This window comes from Carassius auratus, chromosome 2 (genome assembly GCF_003368295.1).
Source record: "Carassius auratus strain Wakin chromosome 2, ASM336829v1, whole genome shotgun sequence".
Taxonomy (NCBI): Eukaryota; Metazoa; Chordata; class Actinopteri; order Cypriniformes; family Cyprinidae; genus Carassius; species Carassius auratus.
The window spans coordinates 4,920,323-4,936,856 of record NC_039244.1 but is presented as its reverse complement, the minus strand read 5'-3'; the positions used below and the strand labels follow the sequence as shown (position 1 = coordinate 4,936,856).

Here is a 16,534-nt window from a genome sequence, read left to right as displayed (position 1 = left end):
AGCAGAATATTAATTTCTGTTTCGAGAATTGCATCAGTTTCATACATGTCCACTGTTGAGGACACCAGGACATAGTTCATGCTTATCAGGCATTTCAGTGAGACATAAGTAAATTGAGAAATAAACCATATATTCATATTTCTATAAAATATAATGAAAATGTAATTATCATTATTATACTTCTTTTTTCATTACATGTTGCCCAAGGAACAAATGAGAGACAATAAATAAATACATTGATTATAATAGGAAAACCCATTTTGGACATTTATAAAAAACATATTGTGTAAAGTAAAACAGTATATCAATCATGTTCTAATATCTTTAAAACCATAGTTGAGAATCTTTATACAAATCTTTGTGCAGAAGAGATCTTTGGTTCAAGTGGAAGTTTCCTGCAGATGTCAAAGTCCTGAAAACTCTTATTTCCATTAGACACCTACTAAATGCAGGTGTTAGTATGCATACAAAATGTAAAATAAAAATATTCTCTAATTTATTTTCCGCAACATTATTCTCATATCTGTATTAAATCAATTGAGCTAAGGACAAAAACACTCAGGAAAATTTGTACATTTGCCTGACTGTTTTTTTCCTTAGCTTGTTCTATTTATATATATAAACATTGTTTTGGCATAGAATCTTGTTTTTATTTTCTTATTAACCGAAACCTGGTTTCCTCTACATAGGACATAGAAAAAAAAAAAAAAAAAAAAGTTTCTAATGCTCTAAACAATGTAATGATGTAAAAAAAGACTAAATTTACAAGTCAAATCCATACCAACTATTAACATTAACCAACTACATTGTTGCCAGATCTCACCAAATGTGTTTATAAATAAATTGGTCATATTCAAATAATTGGTGATAATCCAATTTACACGCTAAAAATTCAAAAATTAGTAACAGCTATCATTAAATTTTTAACGTTTGGATTCAGAATGAAATAAATTAATCATTTTAATTTACAAATTAAATAGGAAACAAATATAGAAATATTTGAAAGGCTGACAACTCTATAAATATAACAGATGGTGTTAATGTGGCAAATGTAGTCCTATTCCATGCAATTTTTATAGGTCCAACAGAGGTTACAATATATATATATATATATATATAGCTTGTTTGGATGTTAAATAAATTATATGTAAGAACCTGCTCTTTCAGATGTCATGTTAATATAAGTACATACAATAATGGACAGACATAAAAATCCATACCTTAATTTTTCCTGCAAGTCCTCTGTATTTCTTACACAGAAACTTCTACAGTAGCTTATTCATAGTTGGCTAGAATGAAAATGTTATAATTTACTCAAGTTGAAACACTTCATCCAATTCATTTATGATAAACCCACCCCTAAACGGCAAGTAAAACCTGGTTGGTCACTACATACTGATAAGTCTAAGTGGGCGGTTCTTGACCAAAACAGAATAAGCTGCAATTTTTGACCAGGTCATTAGCCATTTAATCGAACAAATCAATATATATATATATATATATATATATATATATATATATATATATATATATACACACATTTAGCAGATAATAGTAATACTTCATATTAGCGTGTAACTGAAAATGAAATATTATAAAGACCTCTGAGGTGAATGACATGAAGTCTGACTTAACTGAAAACCCTAATTTTCACTTCTATTAAAAATTAAATTATATTAACTTTTATTATGTAGTTCAGAATGAGATGGCGAGCTTCATACTGAACCATAACATGTTATATACTCTGAAAACAAATAACTAAAATGTTTACCTGTCACCCTAAAGAACACTTAAGAATTTTGCATTTGCCCACTGACATGTAAAGCACAACACAAATATATGTAGATTTTTGTGAAGAAAGGAACAAGTAATTTTCATATTCTGATAGCCCATTTTCTTTGAAGATGCTTTTGGGCATTGTACTTTGCTTGTCTTTGAGATATCTTTACATCAGACTGAATCAAAACAGAAACTAAAAATGGAAATAAATCACAAGGTCTGGGGACAATGAGAATCAACTGCATGAAGAAGCTTCACCATGTTTGCTCAACAGAGCAGAGTCTTAAATATCCTACTCCGGAATAAAATCTAAGATGATAGATTTTATCAATTGCAAAGATGACCCAACAACACTTGCCTTTATTCAGACACCTGTCTGTCTGGTTTGGCTCTTTACTGGAATCACAAAAATTTAAATCCCAGCACCTTAACCTACACTGTACATCTTTAAAAGGTTTTACTCGTATCTATGAATAAATGCAGGATAAATAAATGTTTTGAGAACTATTTAAGCATACTGCAGCAAAGGATTATATCACATTTTAACGTGATGCCAAGCAGTGCATCATTTTCATAATCAAATTGCTCATTTCCACTTAGGATCTTTGCACATTGTACCACATTACTTCACACGCACTGGTCACTTGAATAAAAAAAAAAAAAAAAAATTATTGTGCTATTATCACATTACCTAAACGTCTTGTCTTGATGATACACAGCATCTCTCTTATTATATATAAGTCACGGGAGCAGCACAAGACCGACACAGTGGGCGTGGCGTCAGGCCTCGAAGAGGCTTTTAATAACAGAAATCATAAAATAACACGGGGATAAAAGGTGGCCAAAGGGGAAAAGTGTCCAAAATAACAGGGAATCTGGTGTCCACGTCGTGCTGCAGGGTTCGTGTGGGTCGGGCCGTGTTCATGGAGGAAGGGTCCAGGTAAGGGGCGGAGTCCGGCGGCCGCACGCGTTCCCCTCCTCGGTCCGGGGCGCGAGGGGCGGCGGCTTCCTCTAGCGGCCGCATCTCCCTCGTTGGCCGCGGTGCTGGTAGGGGATGGACGGCCCGGCTTCCTGGCCCGTCGGCCGTGTAAACGGGTGCGGTTCTCCTCCGGATCGCGGGTCCGGCAGCTCACGTCTTTTGTGGCGCGGGAGTCCCTCAACGCACCCTTCCTGGACCCACGAGGACACCAGTGTGCATGCACGGGGAAGAGACCGGTCTCTCGAGGAGAGGCGCGTTGGGCTTTTAAACAGCGGCGGGGATGAACCTCGATTTCCTTCGGGTGACCCATCACACGCCGCCAGCCCTGACTCGTCCAGCCCCCCTCCTCTCACACACCCACTCCAGTCGGGAGCCTGGTGAAGGGCGGCAATTTAGGACGGGGTGCCGGTGACAATCAGGGAGGAGGCAGCTGACTCGTCACAATATATATATATATATATATATATATATAATATTATGCTGTGACTTATTAAATAACAATACTAAAGTCAAATTTAACAAGTGACACCTCTTTTAACCATTTTGAAAAACAAGGCTTATACTCTACCCCAAAATGAAAATTGTGACAGTAAAGACTTACCCCCATGTTGTTCGAAACCCGTAAAAGCTTTGTTCATCTTTGGAACACGATTTAAAATATTTTGGATGAAAACCAATTATGCGCTGCAAGGATGCACTGTTTTCTTTCAAAACAATGCTTAAATACATGTAGAAAATGTATCCTTGTGGCACGGCTGTCACAGAAGAGCGTAAACTGCTTGCGTTCAGCTCATAATATCCAAAATGGTGCTACAGTGATGTGGAGAAACACAGAGGAGACGAATTGTTGAATAAAGTTGTTATTTTTGTTTTCAGCTCATACAAAAGGTATTGTCGTCACTTTATAGCGTTACGGTTGAACCACTAATGACAGATGGACAATCCTAATGATGCTTTTCATACTTTTCTGGATCTTGACATTGTATTTTACATGGCAGTGAGTGGGACAGTCACAAGCCTCCTGGTTTTCATCCAAAATATTTTAAATTGTATTCCAAAAACGAACAACACATTTACATGTTTGAAACGACATGGGGGTAAGTGATTAATGACAAATTGTTCATTTTCGGATGGAGTAACTGTCACGGTTGGTAAACCGTGGCCTCTGGCTTTGCACTATCTAGGTGGAGTTTGTGTGTGTCTCATGTCAGCACTGATTGTTTCATGTGGGTGTCTCCGTTAATTGTTCATCTCACCAGCTGCTACTCGTTACCCGATCCCTACTTATTGCCCTGTCTTTCGTCTTGTGTTTGTCAGAGCGTTGTTTCAGTCCCTGTGTTTATGCCTGGTCTTTCGTTCCTGTTCTCTGTGTTCTTCTCATCGTTGGATCGTCTTTGTCTTCGGAACCCCATCCACTCCTCACCTGCCACGGATATCACCCTTCACCACCACGGCTCGCTCATCTCAGTTCCTGTGTCACACTCTCCTGCTGCCTCTCCTCACCGCCACTTACTGGATCACCATCAGACATTGTCACTCCCTGGATTGCTATCGGACTTCGCTGCTTTTATGTTACTTGTTTGTTTGATTGCTTCATTAAATACTATTGACTTGCACTTGCTTCCTCCCCTTCTTCCGCCGTTATAACAAGGCTTATTAATGATAAACAATATGGTATTACAAAACCTGTCACACTTTAAAACACAGGTGCACTAATATACATATATTCATTATTAACTAATGTACAGATAATCATGAGCTTGTGTTTTATAAAGAACTAAACCATTCATTACTGATTACTACATCAGCAACCAAGAGAAAGTCTGATTAATAAATCAAGTACTATATGAATTCCTTGACAACATAATATTAAGCAAATACTGTAGGCCTACATTAATTTGTTAATTACCACAGTGAGTCAAAGCTATGCATTTCAACTTCCAGTTGTCTGTTTAACAGAGGCCAGTGAGCAGATGGTATGCAGATAAACCTCACTCTCCTGATCTCAAGAGATGCTCTAGTAGTTGATGCTAGTGGCAACAGGCATTTAGCCTCCCTTTTAGTGCATCCACCTCCCATGTCAGAGGCCCGCTTTTGAGGCCCACTCGGAGCAGGGACAAGGTGTGGCAGTGAGGACCAAGGAGAGAGGGGTTACATCTGCTTTAGTTAATCATTAGGTAATAATTTACAAAGACATCATTATGTCGTGGCCTTACTTGTTGAGCCACATGTCTTTTAGCTCATTGTTAAGTAATATGTTTCATTATGATTAGGGATTTGTATCCCCACCAAAGTTAGAGGCCTGTGAGATCCAAATCCAAAATCAAAATCCAAAAACAGGCTAGAGGTCAAGGAACAAGGAAAACAGTCCAAAAACAAGAAACATAGAAAAAACACAAGGGAACACAAGAAAGCCAGGTGACGGAAAACAAGGACTCCATGAAACAGATAGAAACAGACCAGTTTATATAGACAGGTGAAAACGATGAAAGTGGAGACAGCTGAGTGCAATTAACAGGTGTGCAATTAACAGTAATGAAGGGACAAGTCTTTGTGGGAAATGTAGTGCCTGCAGTGGGGTGACTATAGGGAAGTGAGACCACTAGGTGACACCCAGGGAAACACAGACCAGACACTGTGACATACCCCCCCCACCACCCCCCTCTAAGGAGCAGCTACCAGATGAACACAAGAACAAACCAAGGAACACAGAGACCAGGAGGGAGGTGGACTTGTAGAGGATAAAGGTGAGGGATGGAGGGCCAGATCCATAGAGGGAAATAGAGACAGGAAGTGAAAAAAAAACAACAACAACAACAAGGAGACCAGGAGGGAGGTGGACCGGTGGAGGACCAGGGAGAGGAACGGATGGCCAGGTCCATAGAGGGAAACAGAGACAGGAAGTGAAAAAAACACCGCCCACCAGGACGGTGCAGAGAACCACCACTGCCTTGCGGTCGAGACAGAGGCCCACCAGGGCGGCACAGAGGGCCACCACAGCCGAGCAGACAAGACAGAAACCCTCCAGGGTGGCGCAGAAGACCACCACAGCTGTGTGGTCGAGACCGAAGCCCACCAGGGCGGCGCAGAGGACCACCACAGCTGTGTGGTTGAGACAGAAGCCCACCAGGGCAGCACAGATGACCACCACAGCTGTGTGGTCGAGACAAAAGCTCACCAGGGCGGCGCAGAAGACTACCACAATGGGATCGATGGCACAGGAGAGCAAGTCTAGTTAGGTAAGCCTGAAATAGAGAACATGAACAGGTTAGGGGTGGCCTTCATGGCCCTGATGAGATGGTAGATGGTCTCCCTGGCCATGAAAGGGCAGGCGGTGAGTTCCTGGGTGGCCTCCATGGCCATGACAGGATAGGACAAGTGCTCAGGAAGTTTGGCTGAGATGTGACAGGGCTCTAGTAGTTCAGCAGAGAAGTGACGAGGCTCTGGTAGTTCAGCAGAGACGTGAAGAGGCTCTGGTAGTTCAGGAGGGACGTGAAGAGGCTCTGGTAGATCCGTGGTGATGTGACTGGATTCAGGAAAATCAACTGTGGTTTGACTTTGTTCAGGAAGATCAACGGTGACTTGCCTTGACTCATGAAGATCATTGGTGACATGAGGTCTAACTGTGATCTTGCTTGACTCATGAGTGTTAATGGTGACTTGACTCGACTCTGGAAGGTCAACGGGGACCTGAGTTGACTCTGGAGGGTCAAAAGGAACTAGTCTCGACTCTGGAGGGTCATGGGGGACCTGACTCAACTCTGCAGGGTCAACGGGGACCTGACTTAACTCTGGAGGGTCACCTTAGGCTGCCATCTTGTGCAGTGGCTCTGGGCTGGTGACCATCTTGTGCAGTGGTGCTGGGCTGGCGGTGCTCCTTTCTGGAGACATAGGTCTAGAGTCGGCCATCACAACTGGAGAGATAGGTGTGACTGGGGTATCCCACTGAGACTGATGTTGTAGGTACATGGTGAACCCCCAAAAATCCAGGATCTCCAGCTACTTCATCTTCCACTCAAGCACAGGGTTATCCAGGCAGGCGTTAAAAAGGTCTTTAAGTGCCTCATCATTGTACCCCATTCCTACCACCATGGCCCGGAATAATTGCGCAAAACCACCCACCTCACTCCCCTCTTGATGTAATGAATGCACACAGGAAACGAGAGATCTAATTGTAGTGTTTCAATGGGGTAATCCAAAATCAATATCCAAAACAGGCTAGAGGTCAATAACAAGGAAAGCAGTCCAAAAACAAGAAACATGGAAAAAACACAAGGGAACACGAGAATGCTGGGTGACGGAAAACAAGGACTCCATGAAACAGATAGAAACAGACCGGTTTATATAGACAGGTGAAAACGATGAAAGTGGAGACAGCTGAGTGCAATTAACAGATGTGCAATTAACAGTGATGAAGGGACAAGGCTTTGCGGGAAATGTAGTGCCTGCAGTGGGGTGACTATGGGGAAGTGAGACCACTAGTGGACACCCAGGGAAACACAGACCAGACACTGTGACAGTAACAAGCACTTGTTCGGGATTTATTTATAGTGTCATGTCAAAATTCAGTGTAAACAATACCATCGATTATAACTACTTTTATTGTCTTTTGGCATGTTGTATCACGCCTCACCACTCAAGTCTGATGTAGACACAGTATTACTGGAATGCAGTGGTTGGCCGGGCCACATGATCTTAATGTCCTGCCTTTGAATGTATCATTAACAATAATGCCAAGATATGTATACTTTCTTACTAACTCTCAATCGCATTTCATTGAAATGCATCGTTTTTACCTACTGTGGTAATTAACATATTAATTTACACTATTAGTTGATATTAAATAAGTATTTAATACATGATGACATTTAATTAACAGCAGTTTGTATATTACACGATGCATTAATCAGGTAGACTCTTTATTAGTTGTTGATGAAATAACCATTAATGAATGGTGTAGTTTTTTATGAGTCATGCATTAACTTATGATTATCTGTGCATTAGTTAAGAATAAACTAATGCTTATAAATGCACTGGTATTATAAAGTGTTAGCCAAAAACTCATGTGAAACATGAGTCATTCTTTCCTGACCACTGAGCAGAGTTATCTAGCAGTTTTGGGCATTTTAAGTTGCTGATGGTGTTGATGTGAAAACAAGGATGTGAAATCACTCTAAGTTACATTCTGAGACAACAAATGTTGCTTTGAAATGGCTGAAATCTACATGTGAACACTAGGTGGAGACACAACCTCTGCCACTCAAGCCAGGCAACATATTGCACAGTTTACGAATGTATTCGCCATTTCTAAACAGTAGACTTTTAAGAATTAAGGTTATTCATTGGCATCTTTGACTCCATGAGGAACCTTTAACACCCATGGGATCTTTCCATTACACAAAAGAAGGGTATCTTAAGAACTGTTCACTGAAACATTCTATTTAGGGAACGAAAACTGGTTCTGGTTCTTCTGGTATGACTGTGAAAACCCCCTTTTGGAACCTTAAAGATTGAAATGACCTATGTTCAACTGTAAGTTTGTATAACTGTTCATTTATTGTTTATTGTTTAAATTACTCATTCTTTGAAAACAGTGACATTGTTGATGTATCTGGATGAGTTTGAAGCTGCTCTAAAATTTTAGAGTAAGAAAATGGCTACAGGGTGCAAAAAGACCACAAAACAGGAAGTCAGTCATCATACTTGCAAATAAAACACAGAGCTCTCAAGTGCAAAATGTTTTTTTCATTTTTATATGCCAAAAGATTTTATACTTTACACCTTGACAACATAGTACTATTCGAAATCATTTACACTATATGAAAATATTACACTATTTTTGAGAAGAAAAATTAGAAGAAAATGTGCTAAGACTTTGATGTGTATGATAAATCAATGGCAAATTTGAACATACAGAAAATAAGAACCACACTGAAAAACAAAGGGTGCGACATGTACATTTAAATACAATACAACACATTACAGCACATTGAGAAAGAATAACATCGGGACTGCCCGAGTTCTCTTCTCACAGGCTACAATTCAGTGTGAACATTTGATGAATTGAGTGTTGTGGCCTGACTAGTGTACTTTTCTTCTGCATGTAATTTAACAGAAACATCAGAACTGACAAGCTCACATGCTTGTTTCTGTAAAATAATTTCTCTGAGTGCTAACAAAATTTTATTATTTTTATTTTTATTTTTTTTCAAGGTTCAAAACAATAGTCTGAAGCAAATTACAATAAAATATTCAAAGCTGATCTGAAAATATATTAATTATTTCCACATTTTTTTAAATTATAATAACATATGAACTACTGTTTTGGCTTCTCTATGCACATTCTTTTTGTTAACATCAATAAATAAAACTAATTAAAAAAGGAGTTTATGATGTGAAAGGTTTCCAAAATTTTATTAGAAATATAAAAACAAACAAAGGACAAAATGCAGCTTAAAGGAACAAAAATAGGCTCAAAAATCAAGTTTTACCGTTTTTGAATCCATTCAGACAATCTCTGGGTCTGGCAATAAGCATAGCTTAGCATACTGTATATGACTGAATTGTATTAGACCAGTAGCATTGCGTTCAAAAATGACCAAAGAGTTTCAATATTTTTCCTATTTAAGACTTGACCTTTCTGTAGATATATCTTGTACTAAGACCTGCGAAAAATGCAAAGTTGTGATATTCTAGGCTGACATGATTAGGAACTATATTTCAGTTGTGTGGTGTAATTATCAAGGGACTGGGCTGCCGTAACATGGCACAGTGATATTACTCAATCCAAGGAAATAGTTCCCTGAAAATTATTACTCATTATTTTGGCCATCTTACTTTTCACAAGTGGTCTTTGCATATAATACCACAGAGCACCAGTCTACGGGTTATTGTCCATATTTCCTGATGTTTGGACAAGAACCCCACTTACCAGTAGATTTTATGCTAGGACTGGATGACTATGGCCAAACAAATGTGGACTGGACGGCTGACCACCGAGATAATTTGGAAAGGATTTTTAATAATGCCCGAGCCTGTCTCCAGGAGGCTGCAGCTCAGTGTGCCTGTTTAAATGATTCTAAGCTGTTGCAGATGACCTTAAGGGGAAGGCAAGCTGGTATATAAAAAAGCACATGACCATAAAGGCAGAAGGAAAATCCAGGATGCCTGGGACCCAACCACTTACCGAATTGTTTGATGTCCTGAAGGTCAAGAGTATGTATATTCTATTGTTCCAGTTGCTGGTGGAAAAGTGAGACAAATACATCAGAGTGAGTTGTGACCAGTTTATGTCCCAGCAGATGGTCAAACCAAAAATCCGGGAATATTCCCTTTGAGTGAGTATCCCAAGGAGTGGAGGAAGGATGATATGATAGTCATGGTGTCAAGTGAACCTGGTGTGCCTGGAGAGAATGAAAGTGACGTGACATACAGCCAAGTATGTTGACCTATACTCAGAATTCATGCTGTGCATTTAACCCAGCCAAAGTGCACACACACAGCAGTGAACACACACCCAGAGCAGTGGGCAGCCATTTATGCTGCAGCGCCCCGGGAGCAGTTGGCACCTCAAAGGCACCTCAGTTAGGGTATTGCCAGCCCAAGACTCAAAATACACAGCATTAGGGTTAGGAGTCAAACTCTCTAACCATTAGGCCACAATTTCCCCAGAATGAGTTGTGCATGCCACTTCCAGCAGAAGAAGGTGATCCTGATGAGCTGACATTACAGCCATGTCAACAATAGGAACAGTCTGTGCAGATACAGGTGGACCTAGTATGACGGACAACCAGGTCCACAATGGGGCAGCGTACAAATCCACATAATCTCCCTCAGTCAGCCATGCGTATATAGAAGTCCAGGCAAATGGTTATATCTCTCTCCTTATGATAGAGCACTCCAGTGGTACAAACACCCCGTTTTTTTCGACCATGGTCATAGAAATTTGATCGACGGGACGTCAATTTAAATTAAGGGGGGTTACTGTAATGGGGTGGAGGTAGTAAAGGTAGTGGCTCTATATTAGGCTTGTTTAGTACTAAAAATGTGTTGGACTACAAATCCCATGAGTCCAAGAACTATAAAGAGGGAAACAAACTTTTCGGCCTTCCTCTTTGTGGGACAGTATGCTAAACAGGAGAAGCTGTGTGGCATGTTTCAATGCTGTGTGATAGATAAAATGACTCTTTTGGTTATAATTAGTGTGACGCAAGCACTTGGGATGAATCAGAAATAGAACTAGCCATCAGTTCACTGTTAGGGATTTATTATGTCATGTAGTGTCACGTTGAAAATTCAGTGTAGACAGTATCATCAGCTATAGTGGGTTTTGTCTTTTGGCGTGTTGCGCCACACCACACCACTCGTGTCTGATGTAGCTACATGTAATCATTAATGAATGGCTTAGATCTTCGTAAGTCATGCATTAACTCATGATTTTCTCTGCATAAGTAAAGAATGAATTCATGCTTATTAGTTTCTTGGCAACAGAACAAAGTTTTCTATCATTGGTTTGGTTTATTTTAAGTTGCTAAAATAACACTTAAAGTGACATATTCTGAGATGGTAAATGTTGTTTTGAAATACAGTAGGTATATAACTTCATGTGACCACTAGATGGAAATGTTATTTACATTAAGAAAAATGGTGGTTCTCTTAAGAACGTTTCACTGGAACTTTTTGCTTCTTGTATGACATCAGTGGAAAAACTGCCTTTTGGAACCTTTACATTTAAGATTGTAGAGTGGAAATTATATACAGTACATGTTAACATACATTATAGTTTATACTAATTACACTAAGCAAAATGTGAAATTTAAAAGTGTCTGTGCATGCATACATGGGCCAAAGATGTTTGCATGCAGAAAATAGTTTTTCCATTATATTTATTTTTATTACATAGAGTGGTGTGAGACTTAACCCCAGTCAGCCAGGCAGATCAAAGGGAGGAAGCAAGATGGTGAATGTCCAAATAAAGGGAGGCTAACAAAAGCTCAAATCTCAAGATTAAGACTAAATATCAGTCTTCAGCTGGTGTGCCCAGGATTACCACCATATGACACTCTCTTTCTGTAAGCACGTGGCTTGTGTTGTGTTTGTTTGGTGCCATGTGCTCTCTCCTGTCTATTTTCTAACCCTGCCCATCTTGTTACCTCATTATTGTTTTATTTGTTCCGCTTGTATTTCTCCCTTTCCTCTGGACTCCATTTCCCCTAAACTCCACTCACCTGTTCTCTCTTTACCTTGTTGTAATTTGTCCCAGCTGTTTAACTGGTTGCCTTTCCTTTATAAGCTTCCTGTGTTTTCTGTTCTGGGCTTGTTTGTCTCATGTATGTACTGGTTCATGTCTTTGATGGCTGTTTGTCCTGTGTTTAGTCTATGTTCTAGTTGTAAGCATGAATTCTATTCTGTTTTTTTCCCCTTTGGGGTGGTTTCAGTTGTGTAACTACAGAATGTACTGTGCACTCTTATTTCTCAGAACAACCTTGCAGGACCTAACAAATAAGTTTTTAAGCACTCCTCTGAACAAAAGCAGCGACAGTAAGTGCTTAGATGTCCTCATTGATGTAGGAAGACAGGCCTATGTGGGTTTCAGGCAATCAGTTATCTGATCTCACACCCACATCTTTTTCTAAACCTGTAAGCTAAACAGGCCAACATAAAAGGCAAAGATGAGACACAAAAACTCACTGGCACAAAAACTATATAAAAAAAAAAAACCCAACAACTTAGACTCGTCTGCCTTTTGAGACAATTTTGCATGTGTATCAACTGGTTTATTTGTACTAAGCTCAATTTCTTAAAAAGTAACCTAAATGGGATCCAGTATATAACACTTTTTGATGCATGCGTAACTTACATGTGGCATTAAAGTTGAATTAGCTGATCTAATGTACTAAAGTTTTTATTTTTATTGAAAAACCTTCTTGGGCTCAAACTGCTAAGGGTTGGTGGTTTCTCATAGCATCATTCTTTGCTTTCAGATCCCTTCTTACATACTGTAGGTGGGTTTGTGTGAACTCAGACTAGCAGGAAGCTAATGAGTAGCAGGAAGAAGTGCTGCTTGTTTAAGACGGACTAAGCTCTGAATGCACTGCAAAGTTTAAACATTGTGTCAGAAAGGGTTCCTGAATTCATGTGTGATTTATTGCAGTGCTCTAACTGTGAGAATATAATTATTATATTATATGGACATGGCACATGTAAACACACGCACACGCTTTTATGATCCAGCATATTATATGTTTGTTGAAAAAGAAAAAATGTGTTTCCACACTTAACTGAACTTTTATGTCCATTACTCAATTGTGTTATTTCATTTCTTAATAATATTTTAGTATTAAATTAAAAACTAGGACCTTCGGTTGCGCAATAACTTGGTTTCTTTTTGCGTTTCATGCTGAACTTCCATTTTTAATAGGAAGTCAACGCAGCGGTAGTCATTTTGAGCTGTTCCTTTCTCTCTTTTACTTTTTTTATTGTAATAATGCCAGGAAATATCGTACTCGTATCACTTATTTTTCTACTTACCTTCAAAACAGGTAAAACATTGTTTATTATGTTTATTGATTATTAATGGTTATTGTGACAATAATGACTGCACGTTATGGCATCACTGAGCTTTTAACCGGCATACAGTTTCATCTAAAGAATATTTTGATGATTTATTCTTTAAAATATCCTGAAAGAAACTTTCTACACCATAGTTCTCATTTTTGTCATTTTGAGAAGGATCATTAAGCTACTAGTAAAACAAAATCATTATTTTTATTTACTTCCTGTTTTTTAATACAGATACACTCCACCATTCATTTTAGAGAGATTATGCATTTGCTAATATCTGTCATAGCATATATAAGATCACTACAAGCAGGATACACAATAAATTTTTGATCATTTTTAATCAAGTCATAATATATTTGGGAGTTTGGTTCACTAAACTTACCATCAGTATAATATAAACACTAATTATATTAGTGTATTTTTATTTTTAACATAAACCTGTGCAGCACACTCAAAGGAAAGTCTGTCACCAGTTGTGGGCAGGGCCAAACCCATTTATGGCATCACAAAGAGAAGCAGACATTAACAATTAATTTTGAGACACTGTTTCGGACTTAAAAATAGGAGTGGGTGATTTTTACCTGGTTGTGTACACACAATTATAATTTTGATTAATAGATCCTTGCATAATGACTGGAAAACATCATTACAATTTAATTAAGAGAACTTGACAACTACCTTACTAACTATAAATAAGCAGCAAATTAGAAGTTTATAATTCACAAATTCACTAAGGCACATACATGTTAAAAACATCCATCATGCAGGTACCAGCAAAATTCCCTGCATAATGGATCAGATCTTTTTCAAACTAAATTACATTTTCTCTCCCTGCAGTGTCCTTTGCTGAAATGCAGCCCCTAAATCACTCTGTGCATGCAGGGGACCGTTTTGAGTTTGTTCAGAGAGAAGAGCTTCCACAGTTTTCACAGTTAATGTGGATGAAAAAAACGTTTTCCAGGGATAACTCAGAAACCATTGTGACATACTACAGTAAGAATAAAGAAGTTGACCCTGCCAGTTCTTACAAGGACAGAGTGGTGTTCAATACTGCAAATTTCTCTCTAACACTGAAGGAAATGCAGAAGACAGACAGTGGACTTTACTGCACAATAACAATTGGAAAAAAAACCAAAGAAGTTTGTCAGTACAATGTATCTGTTGTAGGTAAGTATAAAATTTAGGACCTTAAATCAACAACAGTGAAAGCTGATTCTGCTCTCAAAGGGAAGTAACATTAATAAAATCTGGATTTTCACACCAATCTTTTTCTTGTTTCTGGTATACGTAGCAATAGCAACATAATTAAACCGTAGGATTCAGTTTTGTGAGCATTACATTAAATAATTCTGTTTATGTGTTAATCTATACGTGAGTCATTCATAAGTCATCTCTCAGCTTCATTGTCAAAATTGCAAATCTTATTTTCTATCTCCAGACTTTAATGTTACATTTCCGTTCTTTTTTTGCAGATAATCATGGATCACCCACTTCCATTTTTCTTCCATGGATATTACTTACCTCTACACTTAGTACAATAATGTTCTAAATTAACATGTGAATAAAGATGAATGTATATATATATACATATTTCAACTTACTAATAGCAATTATTTCAAAGGGAAATGCCATGACAAGTGAAATTATTATGCTCAAACAAGGATTATGAATAACAAAATACAACAAAATATACCTTCCAAATTGTATCTGACTTTGTCAACAAATACTCATTACAAATTGCAGAGGAAAACCTCGCCAAAAAGTGTGCTGTGGCAGATGTATACATATTTATGAATTGGTCTGAATCAGCGGGAAACTCCAAATGTTTTATTATTATTATTATTATTATTATTATTATTATTATTATTATTTTATGTTTATAGAACATAATCTTTCAGATGGGGCTAGAAAGTAAGGTGCAAATATAAATTAAGTGTGCATTTCATATAAATTATCTGGTGCATTTCATATGTTCAGAGGTGGGTAGTAACGAGTTACATTTACTTCGTTACATTTACTTGAGTAATTTTTCGGGGTAACGAATACTTTTCGGAGTATATTTAAAGATGGGTACTTTATACTCTTACTTGAGTACATTTTTTGGGAAAAATCTGTACTTCGTTACTGTGGGCGACGCCCCTCTCGTTACTTTATCTTAATGCAATAAATGCTTCAGTTTATTCCAAACGCGCCGTCTACTTTTCTCTGGACAATGAGCGATGCCCATTCGCGAATGATTCATTCTTTTGGGTCAACTCTGTTCAAAGGCTTGATCAAACCAATTGGCAAACGAGTGAATTGGTTCATGAATCAGTTTGATTGAGTCGTTCAGTTCCATGCTGCACGCGCTGAGCTCTGAAGCGGTTCACTCAGAGTTGTAACGTTTAAGAATATTAGCAGCGTTGAAAACGGGGCTATGGAACTGCACTGAATTGAAAGCTAATCTGCAAAGGCTATTCTTTGCTTGCGATGGAGATCCTTATTAGATGAACGCGTGTGCTGTCTACTGTTTAACAGGTAATAACTTGGGCTACATTCGATTACAGTACACGATACCACTGTGACATTAGTTTGTTGTACGTGTGTGGCTTATAACAGGTTGAATGCAGCTTCCAAAAGACAAAGAATAGCCGATTAAGATTTTATTAATTTTAATACAATCACACCAGTGCGAGTACGTTCAGCAAGTCATATCATCAGCTGCTAAATTCAGATCTGTGATCGCTTGCTGCCGCTGAGCCAGAGACAGACGCGTTTTTACAGCGCTGCGCATTAACCAATCACACACGGTTCTGTTGAGCTTTTGAATGCAATGGCCAATCAGAGGTGTTCCGATGAGTCATCGCTGAAATGCCGGTGCTTCCTTCACTCGCTCACTTACTGAATACCTCTTTCTGCCGAATTCTCTCGTCAGAAACAACAAAGTGCAGATGTGTGTACGAATCTATAATTAAGATATTGATTTCACAGTGTTAACAGTTTCAGTGATTTTAATGGTAGTTTCTGAGAGTGAATGAAATCTAGACTGTCAGTGAAAATTATGTTTAATAATGTAAATGTTATTTGCTCTCTTTCTGAACAATGAAAGATTAGTAGCAATATTTATATCACATTAACTTTCAATGTTAAATTCACATTTAAAATAAAGTCAGTCGTATTAAAAATATGTTATGGCATGACACCTATATTTGTTACTTAAATAAACAGACAGGG

At 38.4% G+C, this 16,534-nt stretch overlaps 1 long non-coding RNA gene across 1 annotated transcript; it reads left to right on the top strand.

Annotated features, from left to right (window-relative positions):
- Nucleotides 1-13,175: 13,175 nt before the first annotated feature.
- Nucleotides 13,176-15,149, top strand: LOC113110426 (uncharacterized). Its single transcript, XR_003293128.1, has 3 exons — nucleotides 13,176-13,299; nucleotides 14,159-14,488; nucleotides 14,794-15,149. It is a non-coding gene; the product is annotated as an uncharacterized LOC113110426 (long non-coding RNA).
- Nucleotides 15,150-16,534: the final 1,385 nt, after the last annotated feature.